Source organism: Mustelus asterias, chromosome 14, assembly GCF_964213995.1.
Source record: "Mustelus asterias chromosome 14, sMusAst1.hap1.1, whole genome shotgun sequence".
In the NCBI taxonomy this organism is placed as follows: Eukaryota; Metazoa; Chordata; class Chondrichthyes; order Carcharhiniformes; family Triakidae; genus Mustelus; species Mustelus asterias.
In genome coordinates, this window is record NC_135814.1 from 30,379,096 (window position 1) to 30,391,579 (window position 12,484).

General features: G+C 46.3%; 1 long non-coding RNA gene across 1 annotated transcript in view; it reads left to right on the forward strand.

Annotated features, from left to right (window-relative positions):
* The first annotated feature begins 97 nt into the window (after positions 1-97).
* Positions 98-12,484, forward strand: part of LOC144503561 (uncharacterized) — a 22,275-nt gene continuing 9,888 nt past the window's right edge. The window contains exons 1-2 of the long non-coding RNA XR_013499512.1: positions 98-292; positions 3,746-3,832. This is a non-coding gene — a long non-coding RNA (uncharacterized LOC144503561). The remainder of the gene's footprint in view (positions 293-3,745; positions 3,833-12,484) is intronic.

Consider the following 12,484-nt stretch of genomic DNA (forward strand, 5'->3'; position numbering starts at 1 on the left):
CCTGTTTTTGTTTTCCTGTCAAGTCTTTGTGCTCTGTCTCCGCTAAGTTCATTACTCTCTGATCCTCCAATAATATTTCCCTCTGTAAAAACGCCCCGATTCATATTCACCACCATCCCGTTAAACTTGGTATCTCACATTGTCCTGTTGCTCCCACTGGATCAATCACAGGTAAGGGTGCTCTGGGAACTGAGAAAGGGGTACAAGGCAGGAAGATACCATCATTGTTGGAAGATGTGTGAAGCTTTCCGAATGTTAATCTTGAGCCCTGACAAATAGGGATTGCTGATGGGTGAGTGATGGGAGTCTGGTGCATTGAACAGCCTGAAGTGTTGTTGCTGTAATCGATAGTTGTTTTTGGCAGATGCATTCACAAACATTCACCTGTTGAGTGGAGCACTTGAACCTTTCCTGGAACTGCTGTTAGGCAATGGCGCCACACTAAGTTCATTGAACTCCAAAGTCATTTGCTCCCATTCCTGGTGTTTTTCTGGTTCTGTGCAAGAATCACACAGCTGGGAGTGTATCAGAGCCCCAAAAAATGCAAGAGGAAGATAGAAGACCAACTATGTGGACAAAGTGCCGTGAAGTTTCGAGACAAAAGGGCAAGAATGGTGGTAGATTCTAAATATTGAAATATTAACTCAGTTACAACAATGTAAAACGCATGATAGACTCAGAAATGTATACTGCATTCAATAGAATGGTGGTCTATATCTGATGTCAAGAGCAAGAAAAGAAGAGGAGGCTTTGGACTTAGCTTCAGGAAAAGAAACCGGACAAATGCAAAGAGTATTGATGGGAGGTTATTTGGGTGGTGGTGATCACGGGCTGTAGGGCACCCCTAGGACGGGATGGCGGTGGGGGGCAGGGGGGAGTAAATTTGGGGAACATTTGGTAGGGGAACAAAAGGGTCTTGGAATACAAATGATTCAATCACTAAATGTTGCATCGCAGGTTAGCAAGACCGTAAAAAAACAATATTAAGTTTTATTTCTAAGGGAATAGAACTGAAAAGTAGGGAAGTTATGATAAAATGTCATCTGAGCTTTGTTAGACCACGCTTACAGCTTGCACTTCTGGTAACCATATTATAGAAGGGACATAGAGGCTGTGAATAGGGAGCAGAGGAGATTTTCACCGATGATAACAGGAATGCATGCATATACATAAGAGAAAAGATTGACAGGCTAGGTCTCTATCCTCTTGGAAAAAAGTAATCGGAGGGGAGATCTTATTATGAAAGGCTTTCATTTAGTGGACACAGAGATAATTGCCGCGATTCTCCCAAAAGTGCTGAATTGGCAGGAAAACCATTCTAAATCCCTATTGTTTTCTCAGGTCAGCTTCTCAGCTGAATCTCCGCACTCTGTGCACTGCAGAGGTCCCAGTCATGAATATCATTAAAAACTCAGTGGGGTGAGGCCTATTCACACCTGAGTTTGACAGTTCTGGAACTCTGCGCATGCGCAGTGGTCCCGATCTGTCAGTCTCCCCGTTTGCTGGCCAGCTCAATCGCTGGCCAGCCTAGGACCCCCACAGTGCTGCCCCTCCAGCCCCACTTCCCCATGGCCCGATCGCAGCCCCTACAGCAATTCCTGGGCCAACCCTGAACCCCCCCCCCCCATCCCAGAGCGCCCCGATGCACAGCCCACCCCCCCCCCAGCAATGGTGATCCCCCCCAACCCCCTCACTCCGGCAGATCCCCCCGCCCCCTCCCACTGATCCCTCCCAGGGTCAGACCCTGCCCCGGGAGACATGCCCCCCCAGCAGACCACCCACCCAACCCACCCCAATCGCTGCCCTCCCTCCACCCCAGACCGATCCTGTCTGCAGAGTGACAGCGCGTGACCCCCCACCCTCACCGATCGCCCCCAAGCTCTGCCCACAATAGGCCCCGCCCCCTTGTCACTGCCCAATGCCCGGTGGGCAGTGCCAAAGTGCCCCCTGGGCATGGGCGCTTTGACCCTTCAGCAGTGCCAGGGGGCACAGGCCCTGGGGCACCACCCCTCCTGCCACCCGACCACCTGAGGATCCCGATTGCCCCCCACTTCATTCCGGCGGGGTCACCCGCTTGTTCCCTGAATGTGGGGAGCTAGTGTAAACCCCGCTGGAATGAAATACTCCTGGTGGGGTGGGAGATTCAATCGGGACCTGAATGTTCCCGATAATGAACTGATAAGCATATTTAAAATAAATTTTTTAAAGATTCAAATGACTTACCTGCCTCCCCACCGTTTTCAGCATGGCCTGACAGGCGACTGTTCTCCGGCTCTGGGAGATGCGCATGCATTCCCGGCGCATACGCAAATCCCGGAACAAGGCCGACGACGCGCATCTCCCACTAGAAAAGTTGTGGGTTGCGATGGGAGAATCGCGGCCAATATTTCCTCTTGTGGGGAAGAGCAGACTAGAGGCCATCAATATCAGAATCCAATAAGGAATTCAGAAGCAACTTCTTTACCCAAGAAGTGGTACTCCCAATCACAGGGAGTGGTTGATGCTCACAGTAAACACACATTTAAGCGGAAGCAAGTCAAGCATTTCAGAGAAAAGGGGATAAGTGGTTATGGTGGGACATTTAGATGAGGAAAGATGGGAGGAAGCTCAAGTGGAGAACTAATGGCAGCATGGGTTGGTAGGGCAGAATGGCCTGTGTCTGTGATGTATATTCTATGCAATCCAATGTCATTCTCTACAATGTTACTAAATTGTATAGAATAGGCATCAGAACAAAATACTTTGGCCTGTTTGAGCAGGTTGTTCCGGCCTTCTCAAATTTGCGATGAGGTTGTGAACTGATGGGCAGATATACAATATCTCTTCCTTGCCATCAATTATGATTCAATCATTAAAATAAGCAAAATACTGCAGATGCTGGAATCAAGAACAGAGAACACAGGAAAAACTCACCAGGTCGGCCAGCATTTTTTTGGGGGGAGAAACACATTACGCGAGATTCTCCGGCCTCCCAGCACTGTTTTTCCCGCCAGTGGGAGTTGGGGCACTGCCTGCTAGTGGCGGGATTCTCTGGTCTCACCGCTGTCAATGGGAATTCCAATTGACGTCACCCCACGTCGGGGGGGGGAGCCCATGGGCGGGGGTACGCTACCAGCGGGACCAGAGAATCCTGCCAGTATAAACGGCCAGAGAATTCCGGCTGTTAACTCTGTTTCTCTCCAGTAGATGCTGGCAGACCTGCTGAGGTTTTCCCACATCCTCTGCTCGTAATTCAATCATTATTCTTTGATTGTGCCATTGTATATTTGCAGGTGACTCTTATCCAGATGGTGCTGTTGAGATACAGTTTGTCTGTTGTTTATATTCAAAAGAATTCAGCAGTGGGTTTGATCATTTACAGCCATTTAATTATCTATTTCCATGTTCCTAATTATTTGATTAAGAATTGGGTTCTGCAGTTTGAAGTGGTATGCTTTGTCTTTTGCATTGAGTCTCAGTCAGTATTGTAAGAAATTTCAAACATTTAAGAGAGGACAGATTGCTGTTTCATCACAAAAGCTTTCATTTAAAACATTTTTAAAAAATCATTTTTAGTTTGAAATGTCAACTGGAACAGACTTTTAGAAATAATGCAAAGCACGATTTGCAAGGAAATAAACTTTTATTTGCATAAATGTGAGTTTAAAAATTCATAAATCTACTGTGTCAGTTAACTACAATTACATATCTTCAAAGTTAATGCACGAGGATTTGCGGTGACCGTATTAAATTGATCTTGTTCCAGAGTTGCTGGTGCCTACAAAACTCCAAGCTTGATATTCCACAAGTAGGACCGATATTGATCACTCATGGCTTTTCAGCACTGGCAAGGGTGAGTTTGAGCCTTCACTAGTTGCCAAGTACATACAGGGAAATCCTCAATAGCATCAATAGTCCAAAGATGTGCGGGTTAGGTTGATTGGCCAGGTTAAAAATTGTCCCTTAGAGTCCTGGGTTGCGTAGGTTAGAGGGATTAGCGGGTAAAATGTGTGGGGGTAGGGCCTGGGTGGGATTGTGGTCGGTGCCGACTCGATGGGCCGAATGGCCTCCTTCTGCACCGTAGGGTTTCTATGTTTCTATGTTTCTATCATGAGGTAAAGAGCGGAACACATATTAAAACATGAATGCCTTTCCATCACCTTGCTGGTTATCACAAGATGCAAACTAAGCTCAGTGGACTGAAATTCCCAGCAGCTAGGGATGCAGATGGCTGAATATCCAACCCCCCATTCCCCCAGGTAAGTAGTTCTGCCGCCAGGACTGAAAACTGGAGCCAGCTCCATGCAGGTGGGTAATGGGACATGCCCAGCCCTTTATCTCAAGAGGCTTGGAATACAAAAGCAGGGATGTACTTCTGAGGCTTTATAAAGCACTGGTTAGGCCCCATTTGGAGTACTGTGAGCAATTTTGGGCCCCACACCTCAGGAAGGACATACTGGCACTGGAGCGGGTCCAGCGGAGATTCACACGGATGATCCCAGGAATGGTAGGCCTGACATACGATGAACGTCTGAGGATCGTGGGATTATATTCATTGGAGTTTAGGAGGTTGAGGGGAGATCTGATAGAAACTTACAAGATAATGAACGGCTTAGATAGGATGGACGTAGGGAAGTTGTTTCCATTAACAGGGGAGACTAGGACGCGGGGGCACAGCCTTAGAATAAAAGGGAGTCACTTTAGAACAGAGATGAGGAGAAATTTCTTCAGCCAGAGGGTGGTGGGTCTGTGGAATTCATTGCCACAGAGGGCTGTGGAGGCCGAGACGTTGAGCGTCTTCAAGACAGAAATTGATAAATTCTTGATTTCTCGAGGAATTAAGGGCTATGGGGAGAGAGCGGGTAAATGGAGTTGAAATCAACCATGATTGAATGGTGGAGTGGACTCGATGGGCCGAATGGCCTTACTTCCGCTCCTATGTCTTATGGTCTTATGGTCTTACCAGTGGTGAGCAATTAAGAGGCGGTCACCAGCTCACTAACCTTTACAGGTGCACCATAGAAAGCATTCTTTCTGGTTGTATCACAGCTTGGTATGGCTCCTGCTCTGCCCAAGATCGCAAGAAACGACAAAGAGTCGTGAACAAAGCTCGGTCCATCACTCAAACCAGCCTCCCACCCATTGACTCTGTCTATACTTCCTGCTGCCTTGAAAAAGCAGCCAGCATAATTAAGGGTCCCAAGCAGCCCGGACATTCTCTCTTCCATCTTCTTCCGTCAGGAAAAAGATACAAAAGTCTGAGGACACGTACCAACCGACTCAAGAACAGCTTCTTCCCTGCTGCCGTCAGACTTTTGGATGAACCTACCTCGCATTAAGTTGGTCTTTCTCTACACCCTAGCTAAGACTGTAACACTACATTCTGCACTCTGTCGTTTCCTTCGCTATGAACGGTATGCTTTGTCTGTATAGCGCGCAGGAAATAATACTTTTCACTGTATGCTAATACATGTGACAATAATAAATCAAATCAAATCAAAGCAAATCTAATCAAAGGCGTGCCAGCTAATTGAGGGCAGTGGCCTCAGCTCAGTCCAGCGAGAGGTTTGGCAGCTCAACAGCCTCTCCATCACCAGCGTCACTACTGGGGAGGCTGCAGGATTGGGAGGCCCTGAGTAATCTCAAAGTCAATGTAAGGTTACTTGTGTACAGTCTGGGAACCAGGCAGACAGATCCCAGCAATCGGTCGGTGCAGCGTTCAGCAAAGCATTGGAGCCGCTCAGACGGCCATTGCCACTGTGTCTTTAATTTTTTTTATACTTTTCCAATTCAATCAAATCAAATCCAATTCAGAGTCTCAACAAGTTGAGACATTTCAGATCCAGGCTGACAAGACAGGGCGAGCGACCAAACCACCCTGTTCTGGGCCTGATCTACATGAGCCAAGCTGATTGGAGAAGGGGGAGGTTCCTCCTCCAAGACTTGAGCTCATTTGCATCTTAGCCAAAAGGCCGAGATGCCGCTTTAAAAAATTGCTTCATATGAAACATATGAACTGTGTCTTTAATGCCATGCTATTTATCAAAGTTACTGCTGAACAGCTTCACTGACCCGGAAAATTCAATGTGATTTGAAAGAAATTCTGCACCTTTTTATAATGATATTTTTAAAGTTTACAACATTTTAGCCTCCAGCTTCAATCCATGTTTATGCCCCAATCATTTATTTTTCCAGCTATAAAATTTAGGGTTCGGTAGTTTTAAATCCTGGTTTGCACTCTGCTAAAATTGGGCTTTAATTGGCTGCTCACCATATTTGAAGAAATCAAAGCTAGAGGATGCTTGAAGAACACATTGATTTGGCATCACATTCAAATTGACACCAGGAACAGGGAAATTTACCAAGGGATCACTAGATCACTGTGGGCTGCCTTCTTTGAGCTCAGCAACGTGTAACAGGACTCCACCACAGACTGAGAAATACATGTGACAATAATAAATCATTTCCATGTATGTGGTAAATGCGGATAGGACAATAAAGACAGAATAAATTTTTATTCACTCACCGATTTCTTTTTGACAGTAACAATTTAGATTAGACATTTTACATTTTTTCTAATTCTTTTCATGGGATGTGGGTATCAAGGGCAACATTTGTTACCCATCCTTAATTACCTTTGACCTGAGTAGCTTCTGGGCCTTTTCAGAGGACAGTCAACCACATTGCTGTGGGTCTGGAGTAACATACAAGTCAGACCAGTTAAGGGTGGCAGATTTCCTTCCCAAAAGGACGTCAGTGAACCATCGTCATTTTGTGCCCACAGTTAGACTCGATTCCAGAGTTTTTGATCAAATTTAAATTCCACCAGCTGTCATGATGGAATTTGAATCCATGGCCTGAATTTTATGCTCAGGGTGCGAGTGAAGTTAGTGGGCCTGGAAGTGAGAAGTAGAAGTAGAAGCCGCTCCTGGACAAGATTATGTTCACACGATCACATTGGGTGGGAAATTAAAGCATACCCAGCCTGAAATGTATCTTCCTTCGGCCAACGAGGCTGGGAAGGAATCAGACACAGGCTACAAAGGGGATTCTGCAGCCAACGTCCTGTGGGTTGCAAGGGTTGATGCGGAGGCACAGGGAGTGTTCTGCATGGAAAAAGGAAGCATTGTTTGCAACAATGGGAATGGAAAGTGGAAGGGCAAGTCCAGTGAGTACACTGCAATCCTCCCCTCCGTTTTTCCGATAAATGCCTTGGTGTTCTAGTGGAGCATATCAGCGCCAGATGGGGCATTTGAGGTCCAGAGATGGCCCTATGTCACCAAGAAGGCTTGAGCAGAGGTTCCCATCCAGGTCAGCAGTCACGACATAGTGTACCACACATGGCTTCAGTGCCGCCAAAGATTCAATGATCGCCTGATATTGGCAAGGGTTAGTACAATGATGGCATGGAACTGCGTGGAGAAGTGTAGTCAGGTGTTCATTCGTCATAACACTCAGGGGTGTAAGACTGTGTCAACTGGCAGTGAAGCTTGAATTGCCAAGGCTAGGTTTGGCTGCATACTTGGCCTAAGTGCATTGGAGGGTGAGGTGAGCCATGCTGACACACCCATAACCTGGCTCTCGGGATGGAGGTGGGGGGACGGGAAAGCTGGAATGCTGTTTCAGGGACAGGAGCACTAATAATGAATTCTATTCTTCCATTTCAAAAGATTAGCCATAATGTGGCGAAGCATAGAAAGGCGGGTGGTGGACCGCCCAATCCGCATGTCCTGGCCCGCTACGAGATGGATGCACCAGAGGTGGAATGTCACAGTGGAGCTCACTCCACCGGTTGGGGTAATGCAGAGGTGCTGGATGAAGGTAAGTGTGCAGTGCACAGGTATAAGTGCGATGCCGGGTGCAAACATTGTGGGGTCCTCTCATCTGAAGTAGAAATGTCACAGCAAGAGCGCCCATTGATCTTCCAGTCAAGATGGCACAATGCTGGAGTTCTCCATTGTCTTATCAGCCTGCTGAGCCTGTACATTGACTATGTGATGATTGAATGTACTGATATGTTGTCTTCCACCTGCAGATGTACCGTCTGTAAGAGTCTGCGGTGTCCCTTAAAAGCCTCCTATAACCTCTGATTATGAGACACTGACACCTACACCAGTGTCACATCCTTATTCTGAAGCAAACACCAGCACAGATACTAGCACATCAGTGGATGTTAGCTCATCGATTCGGTGGGTATTGCACAGTGGTGAGGGCACATGTCACTGACATGAGGAGCAGACAGAGGCTAAGAATGCCCAGGGCACCAGTCGTTGGAGGATTGTTGGAAACCAGGACCACGCTGACCATCCGAGGCAGAAGGCAAACTCCAAAGACGTCCATCAAATGGCAGATGCTGGATGATTCCAACAGAAATCAAGGGAAAATCTTTCTATGAATAACTCTAGTCTGATTCAGGAAGATCATGTCAAAACTACTATATTAACTTGAGATACACTATGCACACAATGAGATAAGCACATTTCTCTAGAGTACAGACTATTCCACCAGCTCAGTGTTACTGCTGATATCACTGTTACATCATGATACACATAGAAACATAGAAACATAGAAAACTATAGCACAAAACAGGCCCTTCGGCCCCACAAGTTGTGCCGAACATATCCCTACCTTTTAGGCCTACCTATAACCCTCCATTCTATTAAGTCCCATCTACTCATCCAGGAGTCTCTTAAAAGACCCTATTGAGTTTGCCTCCACCACCACTGACGGCAGCCGATTCCACTCGCCCACCACCCTCTGTGTGAAAAATTTCCCCCTAACATTTCCCCTGTACTTACCCCCCAGCACCTTAAACCTGTGTCCTCTCGAAGCAGCCGTTTCCACCCTGGGAAAAAGCCTCTGAGAGTCCACCTGATCTATGCCTCTCAACATCTTATATACCTCTATTAGGTCCCCTCTCATCCTCCGTCTCTCCAAGGAGAAAAGACCGAGCTCCCTCAGCCTATCCTCATAAGGCATGTCACTCAATCCAGGCAACATCCTTGTAACTTGCCTCTGCACCCTTTCAATCTTTTCCACATCCTTCATGTAATGAGGTGACCAGAACTGAGCACAGGACTGCAAGTGGGGTCTGACAAGGGTCTTATATAGCTGCATCATTATCCCCGGACTCCTAAACTCAATCCCTCGATTGATAAAGGCCAGCACACCATACGCCTTCTTAACCACGTCCTCCACCTGCAGGGCCGATTTTAGAGTCCTATGGAGCCGGACCCCAAGGTCCTTCTGATCCTCTACAGTACTAAGAGTCTTTCCCTTTATATTGTACTCCTTCATCCCATTTGACCTGCCAAAATGGACCACTACGCATTTATCTGGGTTGAAGTCCATCACTAATTCATTACCATAACTATCACTTCATTGTACTACAGTCTATATCATCAGAGGGGGAAGGGTCATAGAAATCATAGAATCATAGAAACCCTACAGTGCAGAAGGAGGCCATTCGGCCCATCGAGTCTGCACCGACCACAATCCCACCCAGGCCCTACCCCCACATATTTTACCCGCTAATCCCTCTAACCTATGCATCCCAGGACTCTAAGGGGTAATTTTTTTAACCTGGCCAATCAACCCAACCCGCACATCTTTGGACTGTGGGAGGAAACCGGAGCACCCGGAGGAAACCCACGCAGACACGAGGAGAATGTGCAAACTCCACACAGACAGTGACCCGAGCCGGGAATCGAACCCGGGAGCCTGGAGCTGTGAAGCAGCAGTGCTAACCACTGTGCTACCGTGCCGGTCAGGGGAGAGAGAAATCCCACAATCCATTTCTTTAGCTCCAGCCTCTCTGACGCTGAAAATACAGGTATATGGGGGGAATTTTCCCATCTCGCCCGCCCACCGTGGGAAATGTAGCGGGGCAGGGGGTGGGCGGGGGGGGTGGGGGGGGGGGGGGCAGGGGGGGGGGGGGGCGGCGGGACACACACCATGCAAAGATCCATTGACCTCGGGTGGGATTTTCCAGTTTTGGGGTGAATGTGGCCAGAAAATCCCGCCCACAGTCCTGTTCTGCAACAGTAAGATGGTCCACTCAGACCAACCAATACAGCTCACTTCATCTGTAAAATTGGCCAGCTTTTGTTGTGCCGGCGTGGGGGTCTTTCCACTCTCTGTTAAGGAATTTCTGTCAGTTCTGTGGGGAATCAAGTGCTGGTCTCGAACCTAACCAGCTGCCTATGGGCCGTCCCTGTGATTGAGGTCCCCGGTGGCAGAAGTCCCACTGCTGGACAATCGGAGGCCAGCAGCTTGCCATTGCTTGCAGGAGCAAAGGCTGCTAGTGGCACCGCAACCAACAGAGGCCCAGGAACATCGTGGGACCCCAGGCCACAGCTGACCAAGAACGGGATGGAGGTCATATGTCATGGGTTGCAGGAAGGGGTTGTGGTTGGAGACAAAGGCAGTGGGGTGAGTGGCTTTCAGTGGCCAGTCCTCTCTGCCTGATGGTGTGTCCCTAGATTGGGCACAGAATGCCTGACAGCAGGGGATTCCTCCATGTTAGTGATTGCTAGCATTGTACTTTAGTTTAAAAAGGGAGTGAAGGATAAAACCAGTCAGCCTGTCCGAGTGCTGCAAAAAATATTGAAAAACATACTTGAATCAATCAAGAGTCAACATGGATTTGTCAACAGGACGTCATGTCTGCATAGCCTTGTGTAACATGCAGGTTATTGAGGGAGGCACATTTTATGTGCCCAACGTGTTGCATAGCATGCTATTTGACCAAATCCCACGTGCAGATTTGAGGGGAAAGTAAAAGCCTATGGGATGCAAGGGCAAGGTGAAGTCCAAAATAGCTTAGCATCAGGGAGCAAAGAATAAAGTTTGATGGATATTTTTATGTTTGGAAGGCTAATTCCAGTAAGAATCTGCAGGACTCTGTGCTATGCCCCTTGCTTTTTGGGGGTATCTATCAACCATTATATGTAGATTGCAAACTTAAGAATTTTGCCGATGATACAGAAATTGGCCATGTGGTTGACAGTGAGAAAGAATACATAAATTGCAGGAGGATGTTAATGGATTGGGTGGTGGGGAAAGAAGTGACAAATGGAATTCAAATCAAAGAATGTGAGATGATTCATATGGGGAAAATGTCAAGGGAAAATAGAACAAATGGTAGGCTACTGAGAAGTGTAGAGGAACAGATGGACCTTGAAGTGCTAACTACAGATCCTTGAAGGTAACAGGTGGATAAGGTGGTTAAGAAGATATATGCAAGAATATCCTCTTTTAGCCAAAGATAGACTATAAGAACAGGAGGGTATGCTAGAACTGGAGAAGACATTAGAACAGATGGGTCACTGCGCACATTCTGGTCTCTGACAGCAGTAAGAATTGATCACACTATAAAGAGTGCAGTGACATTGTCAGGAGAATCTTAGCTTTGAGGAAAAAGTGACTATATTTTTTTTATTCATACGTTGGAAGTGTAAGTTCACTATGGAAAAGGAAAAGGGACAATCCAGAGTAAAAAATCATTAGTTGGGGAAATACAGCCTTCCATGGAGTGGGAACAGCTCTGACCCAGGTACACTGCAATCAAAAATTGGCAGGACTGGAACAAAGGACTGTTTTTAAAGAGAAGATAGTTTGGATATAGTCAAAGTATATTCGCACATGGAAGAAAGTGAGGGCAATCAAATGCAGAGATCCCTGGATTGCAAAAGAGACACTGAAAATGATGAAACCGAAAAAGTGTGCATATGATAGATGCCATGTGGTAAAGGAGTGGGGAGATTACTGACATTAAAGATTTTGGAAAAGATAACTTTGGTCAAACTTAAGTCAAAATTAATAGTCACTTGGACAAATCTGAATTCTTTAAAGCAACCAAGGAGGGATTTGTTAAGGGGAAACAATAATGAACTAATTTGCTTGAGTGCTATGACCAGCTAACAGAGGGGGTTGATGAGGGTAACACAACTGATGTGGTGTCCATGGACTTCCAAAAGGCATTTTATAAAATACCATATACAGGCTTATGTTACAACCCCCAGAGTTACTACTGGATGGGAAGTTCTCAGGATGGAACTTGGGCTCACAAGACCATATTGCTTTACTTACTTTTAGAAAATGTAGAGGAACAGAGTCATAGGACTGCCAATTAGCTTTTAACAACAAGAAAAAAATTAATTAAGTATGAAAAGTTTAACTAAAATACAATACTCCTTCATTTCCTCCTAATCTTCATACAGATTTCAAGGATATCTTATGCTATAATGTTTTTAGTAAATACGTAGGTGCTGTAACACAACAGGCTAATAGTGGTCAGATAACACCCTATCTGAGACCTTGTGGCATACATCACTCAATTGATCTTCTGTGAATTTCTCCTCAAATTCCACCCAAATTATTGTCACATGAGTCTTTCCAAACTCCAGTCTCAAAACACATGTTTTAAAATCTTCTTTCAAACAATGCTTTCTCTCAGTTGCTTCATCAAGGATCTACCTCCATGTTTTCCAACTCTCCTTTCAGT